This window comes from Gallinula chloropus (assembly GCF_964237585.1).
Source record: "Gallinula chloropus genome assembly, chromosome: 4".
In the NCBI taxonomy this organism is placed as follows: domain Eukaryota; kingdom Metazoa; phylum Chordata; class Aves; order Gruiformes; family Rallidae; genus Gallinula; species Gallinula chloropus.
The window spans coordinates 38,892,161-38,899,568 of record NC_140088.1 but is presented as its reverse complement, the minus strand read 5'-3'; positions in this window follow the sequence as shown (position 1 = coordinate 38,899,568).

The following is a 7,408-nucleotide window of genomic DNA, read 5'->3' as shown; positions in this document are numbered from 1 at the left end:
TGACACCCCCAGGGGCTTTCCTCGCTGCTCTCCTCTTGAGCTGAAGGGAGCTCCAGAGGAGTGTGGCTGCATCCTGCTCCGCGGCCCTTCTCGGCCACAATTATAACCCTGGATGTCTGGGTTTGCCACCTGCATTACGTTTCATAAAATTTTAAAGCTGATGCTCTGCCAAACTCAAATGGCAGCGGAGCAGATGTTTAAGTGCAGCCGAGGATGAATAAATTATGGGGCTCCCGGATGCACCGAGAGGGAAGGCGAGGCTGGGTGGCTCTGAATGGAGATATAATTGATTTAAATGGCACTGTCCATTGAAATCACCTGGGATTAGCTCTTTGGGCACAGGCAGAAGAGGACATACAGCAATTAAAGATACTGGTCTAATGACAGCAATGACTTGCTCGCTCGCTGTCCCCACTCAGGCTCAGAGGGGTTTTTTTTGGCAGCTTGGAGGGTTTTCTGCCTCATTGTCCCACCTCTATCATCAGGGGAGGAGAAAATGAGGCCCATTTCCGTCTTGGTCCACAAGGAGCGGTCTGGGACTGACCTGAGGCTCAAAGGGGTTGTTGGGGTGTGTGTGGGGGCTAAGACTGCAGGGAGACGGCACAGAAACAATTTGGCACTGATGGAAAAGCTCTGTCATGAGCTGCTTTCCAGAGATGAGGCTGTTTGTGCTGTCCAGCGCTGTGCTGGGAGGGGGCTGGTTGCCTGCAAAGGAGAACAGAATAAGCATTAACGAGCTTTTTAATTCCAGAGAAAGGTGTCAATGGCTGGGCATTGAATCCAGACCCAGTAGTGCCCAGCTGCTTTTTTTAGGCAAGAAACCACGGTGCTGTGGAAGCTCAGGGATTTTATCCTTCTGCTCTGCCCCAGACAGCTGCAGTGGCCCTGGGCGAGTCACTCTGGCACCACTCAGTCCTGGCGCTGGGCGAGGCATTTGTCCGGAGGGTCCAATACATTACCTCCGCAAACCCACAGCAGCTGCCATGGGCTTAATGATCCCCTTGGATCCCAAAAGCACGGCCTTCCCGCTCCGCAAGTCCTTTCTCCCCCGTGGCTGCTGCGGTCCTGCGTGCTGGGGCTTGCCCTGCCCCATACTCCTCCAAGCAGCGCCCCCCTTTTGGGGGCTCGATGCCACCCCCGCCTTGCACAGAGCAGCCCGGAGGTTGGGTCCAGGCGAGCTCCCGGCGCTTTTGTGTTTTCCAACTCCGAAGGGAGCATCGGCTTTTTAACCAGCGCCTTGTCTCTGCCTGCCTGGGGCTGTGCTGGCACGGTGCTCCACAGCGCAGCGGCGAAACCGCCTCTGTCGTACCCCCGTCTCAGGGAGCGAACTGTGGTAAAGCAAAGCAGGAGATGAAGGATTCCCACTCCCGGGGATGGCCCAGATGCCTGTGCAGGCCTCTGAGGACGCCTCACCTCCAGCCTCCGCCTGGGGCTGGGACCAGAGGCAGAGGAGGAGGGGACCCGGTGGGATGGCAGCAGCAGCTTCGGGGCATTCACAGGCCCCGGGGTTTTGATGTATGTGCAAAGAACGCCGGGCAGAAAGGGCTCAATCCTGCCTACGGCTCCCAGGCGGTGGTGCAACGAGGCAAGCAGGTGTGTGGAGATGAAAGGGGGTTTCTAATAACAGAACCAGCTGGGTAGAAAGTTGCAAGGGAGACTTCTGCGCTGCTGGTGAGAGCTGGTTTCGTGCTGAGTCAGCGCAAAGGAGGTGGGTGCCTCTGCACTGCCACAGAAGCTGCCTCCTGGGAGCGGGGAAACAGTCCCGGGTGGACACTGACTGCTCCCAGAGTGCCTTGGCAAGGAGCTGCCCTGAGAGCAAGCACCAGCACAGGAATGGGAGGTGGTCTCTGTACAGATCTGGGACATCAAAAAGCCCTTCACACCCTATTATCCCTGGAAACGAGCCCCAGCCTCAGGTTTGAGCCAGGGTTTGCCTCTCAACCCTCTCCCCTTATGAAAATTTAAATCTATACCCCCAAACGTGCTGATGTGGGGAAGGTTGAGGGAACAGGAGCAGCTGCCCGAGGCCAGGGCAAAGGTCTGTCTGTCTGTTCCCAGTGGCGGATGTGAGCAAGGACAGGGATTAGGGACATCCGGGGCAATGCTTTGCTAAAGCCTGATGTTAATTGGCTCGGTCACTCCTTGAAGCAGAGGTGGTATCTCGGGGTGTCGCGGTGGGATTGCCCTGTGCACAGATTTGGAAAGGGCCTGGATGAGCCCTGTCTCTGCCCAGCATTAAGAAATCACAGCGCCGAAGGGATGCACTTACTCGGGGTTTGTGGGTGCAGAGCCAGGCAGTGCCGTTGGCTTGGGGGCTGAGCTCAGTCACACCCTGGAGCAGCCCCACCTGGATCTGGGTGTCCATGAGCAGCCCCAGGTGAATTTGTGGGCCCAGACCAAATCACACCTGGATGAATGGTGCTGGGATTGCCCTGATGTTGCACCAATGCAGAGATCAAAGCAGGGCTTGGGGCAGAGGCAGCCCGAGCCTGACCCACCTCTTCTGATGTACCGAGGGGTGGTGATCCTGGATGGGCTGGCTTCCCCCACAGCACGACCTGACTCAGCATCTTGCTGCTTTGTGAGCTGGGTTCTATTTTCCCCTCTTGATCTTGTGGGTCTGGAAAGGAACCCCAGTGAGAAGGGCAGGACCCACAAAATCAAACAGGAAAAGCGCTGCTGGCATGCTGGCTCATTATCTATGTGCTTGGCTCCTCTTCAGGGCTCTGTGGCCACTCTGCCGCCCAGCCTGGGGGATTTTGGCCCTGCCAGTAGGACTGGGGGGGCGATAACTGCAGCCTTGGGGCTGTGCCCCCTCCTTAGCCCCCCTCTCAGCACTGGCCCCAGGCTCCTGAGGGAGCTGCACCTGTTTGGTGGAGGAAAAGGCCGTGTCTTTCCTCTCTTACCCAGGCAGTGTTGCATGGGGATGGCTGCATCATCCCCTCCAAGGCTCGGGGCGGCTGACCAACAGGGCGGCAGCTGGTTGAGGGGCACGTGGGGGCTGGGTTTGGCATCTCCCCACTTCTTTGCAAAGCCCTCTGCTGGGCTCTCTCCAGGAGATCCCTGTCTTTTCTATACCGGGGAGCCCAGAACCGCACACAATACTCCAGATGGGGCCTGACCAGGGCAGAGCAGAGTGGGAGTATCACCTCCTTTGACCTGCTGTCCACGGTCCTTTTGATGTACCTCAGTATCCCATTGGCCTTCTCGGTCCCCAGGGCACACTGCTGGCTCATGGCCAGCCTGTCGCCCACCAGGACCCCCAGGTCCTTCTCCGCAGAGCTCCTCTCCAACAGCTCACCCCCAGCCTGTGCAAGCGATACAAGCAGTTCAGGGTTTTGCCCCCAGGGGCAAGACTCTACACTTGCTTTTATCAGACCTCACCTGGTTCCCCCCTGCTCAGCTCTCCGGCCTTTAGAGCCTGGGCAGGACCCGACCCCACGGGCCATGGATCTCAGGTTTGCAGGCGCAGCTGCGGTTCTGTGAGCCCTCGCCGGTCCCAGCGGGCAGCTCTCGGTGAAGCCACATTGGAAATGACATCTCTTGGGAAAACCAGCCCTGGGCGAGCACGCGCAGCCGGCAGCATGATGCCAGCACCTTGGCGAAGCCGGTCCCGGAGGAGCTGCGCGGAGGCCATTCCTGCGGTACTGACAGGAGCTGCCACGCTGCCCGAACAGCCATTTCAAAGAGAAGTACCACCAGACTGCCCGCGCAGACCTCGCTAAAACCAGCTGCCCCGGGGCTTGGCAGCCAGACACTGCAGCCACAGAGAGGAGCGAGAACCCCGTTCAGTTTACCCCAGGTGGGTTTTGGGGTTTAGCCTCCCTGGGCAAGGCTGAAAGCTTTGGCCGTGCGTGAGGAAGGGATGCAGTAGAAGAAACTGTCCCTGTGGGTTTCCCAAGTGGGTCCCGTGACAGGGCCAGGGCCAGACAACCCCTCTGTGCCACCACCTCTCCGCGCCAGCACGAGCACCTGGGCACTAAATGGCTGGGAAAACACTCTTTGCTTTTCTTCCCTAGGTTGGACTCACCAGCCAGCTGCTGCTTTTTCCTTTCCAGGGGCTTTCCAGCTGCTCCAGACCCCTGACAGGCTCGTTCTCACTCCTGCTCTGGAAGGCGGGGAGAGGATGCGGGCTCTGCGCTGCCTCATGCCCCGGCACAGCCACCACAGCGGAGGGTTGGTTCACGGGGAGAGCATCAACCCCACACAATCTTCTTTGCCCCACAAAGCCCGGGGGTGTGCTAGCTATTTCCATCCCTTGAACAGCTGCAGGGAGACACCCTCCCTCCTCTCTCACAGGGGGCAGCTGCAGCCAGCTCTGTGGAGGGCTGGAAAGATTCCTGGCCCGGCTGTCTCAGCTCTGACACCAGACATCCCCACCGAGGAGGGGGCCGTGCCTGTGCAGAGCCCATCAGCCCCCGGAACACCCCCAGAAACTCCGTATTCCTTCTCTGCTCTGCTCCGTGGGAGATTTTCCTGGACAAAGGTGATGCTTCAAGGGGGCAGGCACAGAGCAGAATGTCTCAGTGCTTGTCCTACAGCCCAGAGAGCCGCGGACTCATGCTGAGGGGTGACAACACTGAGGGATGACAGCGCTGAGGAATGCAAATGCTGCTACCTGGTCGTCACTCCGCAGGGCTCATCTGTCTGACTGTCCCTACCTGAGAGGGCTGACGGGGAACAGTGGGATGCTCCTGCCTGAGGGACAGCGGTGGCAAAGGGCAGGGAATCCTGTCGCAGATCTGCCTCAAAAGACTAGGTTTGGGTGGGGCACACACTGCATCCAGGCTGCTCGGTGTGGCAGCTCGGGGCTGGGGCTTGGGAAGAGCCCATGCACTTCAGGGGTTCAGGATCACCCCGTTTCTCCTGGATCCCTTCAGGTGACGAAGCCGCAGCCAGACCCACACTTCGGGGGCTGCCCAGATCTTGGCATGTGGAAGGGGAGCTCTGCCCCTGCCACCCATGCCCCCCCACCACCACCCCAGCAGACCGGCTGCCTGCCATTTCCTTTGGCGAGTGCGTGGCGCGGAGGCTTTTTTTCCCCCATTCAGGCTGATGACTGGGCCTCAGCATCAGCTGCTTGTTGCTCAGCATCGGCCTTTCAGCAAACAGCAGGTGCAAGTGGTGCGACCCTGGGCTCCGCTACAGTAATCCCCGCTGCACCCCCCACCCTCCCCCCCCCAACCCCCGGGCCCCCCTTGCACAATATCATCCCCTCGGCCCAAGAATGTTTTTGTCTCCCCTTCACAGTTGCGAATTCTTTTATATATTGAAAAGAAACGTCTTTCTAATCTTCCTGTGGGCTGCGGGTGACTCGTTGCAAGGGGGAGCGTGGCCAGGCACAGCTGTGCAGGGGGGAAATGGGGAGGGTGAGGGGGTCTCCTCCCTCCTTGGCAGCTGCCTGCAACAGCCCCCCAGGGCGGGCAGGACACAGGGGATCGTGCCCTTGGTGCCTGCATCCATGGCAGCAAGAGCACACAGCCGCACAGGCTCTCCCCCCGGCTCCGGTGAAGAAACCGGCTTGCCCACGCGTGGGAAACACGGAGGTGACACAGCAGCAAGTCTCTGCTCTGTCACCAAGGTTTAACCACAGCGAGCGGTGCCAGGAGCCCCGGGACGCCCAGGACAGTAGAGCAGCAGCGTACCGCGGCGCACGGGGCGGCAGGAGCGGGAGGGATGCTCGCGAGCAGGGACGGAGCAACGCGCTTGCACGATGCTCAGGCACCGTCGCAGGGCTCGGCGTCGGCACATCTCCGTACAGTGAGAACAAGACTCAATGACACTTTCGATATGCGTCATCCCGTACTGAAACCGAGCGGCAAAGCCTTCTGCAGGGGGGAGCATCCTCCTCCCCCCAGGATACCAACGCCTCCCTTTGCCTCCCGGACCAGCCCCGCAGCAGGAAACCGCATCCTCTGCCAGGCAACTGCCCCCCCCCCCCCCACCACCACATACCCTCCCGCTGCCGCTTCTGCGGGGTGATGGCGTGGTCCCTGCACTCCCCTGAGAGGGGATGGAGAGGGGGGGCGCGAGGGGGTCTCTGGGGAGCCAGGCTCCACAGCGAGCTGCCACGAGGGAGGAGATGGTCCTACAGCACTACACCAGAGCGGTCATCCCACGCGGCAGCTGTTTTTTTGGGGGGAGACCAACCCCCCAATGGGACAACACTGCCTGGGTCCCTTTCCCTGAACAGCTCAGGGTGGTTTTGGTTGGCCAGACTCGATGAGGCCCCTTCACAAGTTGCCCCTGACACAAGGTACGGCTCGTCTCCGGGCAGCAAAACCCCTTGGCAGCAGTTTCTGCCTTGCAAGATGTGTTTAAAACCAATCTTGTGGATGGGTTTATAAAGCAAACAGCACCGCGATGCTCTGGGCATCCCCGTGAGCATGGGTTTTCTGTTTGAACTCCTGTTTTGAACACGGGTGGAGATGTCACAGTCCCTTCTCCTCTGAGAAGTACAAGGCAGGATACTGGAGAGGTTAGGGCTTATCTTCCCTGCTGTGTGTGGTCTCCAACACGTTTCAGTACCTGCTCTGGCAGCATTATAGCTCAGCACGAGCGAGCCCAGCTTCTCCGCAGCAAGCTGGCTGCTCCTGCAAACAGCTCCCACACGGACCCACGGAGCAAAGGGGCATTGATTTAGGATGCAGAAACAACTTTCCTCAGGCAAACGCCATCAGCATTTGCGGCAGCTCGGGTGTACAGCTTGAAGAGCTGGAAGAGAGCAGAGCTGCCTATCCGTGACAGGACCATCAGGCAGGAGGGCACGACCCCCCCCATCCCTGCCCTGTGTGACTGGAAGTGGTGCAAGAACCCCCTCTCTGCTAAGGAAGCCTTTGCCTCGCACACCCACGCTGCTGCGCCTGACCGAGATGCTGGGATTTATCCTCAGGTCTGAGTGTAGCTGAGTCTCAGCAGAACACCTCCAGCTGCAGGAGAACAAACTGAGCTGGAGCTTTGCTGTCAGGGGTGCTGGAGCACAGGGAAGAAGCTGCAGCACAGCTCTGATCACAGGCAGCCAGACGTGGATCACCAGAGCTGGATGCCCTGGGAGCCCTGGCTTCCACATGGGAACAACCCACAGTGGTTTATCCTCAATAAATCAATAAATTGCCATCCTGTGGGACCTACACAGCTGGTCCAGGATGGATGCTTTACAGGCACATTCAGCCGTCCAGGCCAGGGTCTCAGTCCTGCCTTGCAGTGTTTATGGATTCCTGCCAAACAATGAGACACTTCCTTACACCTTGTTCAAAATTCCCATGCCCTGCTAAAATAAACACCTTGGGGAATAATCCCCTCGGCTCTCCGTGCCTTCTCTGCTTAGTAGCCAGCTGGCTGCGAGGTGGATACACGCCATGGAAGCCAGGAAAGGTGCAGAGCATCCAGCCCTGCCGTCAGCCACTGC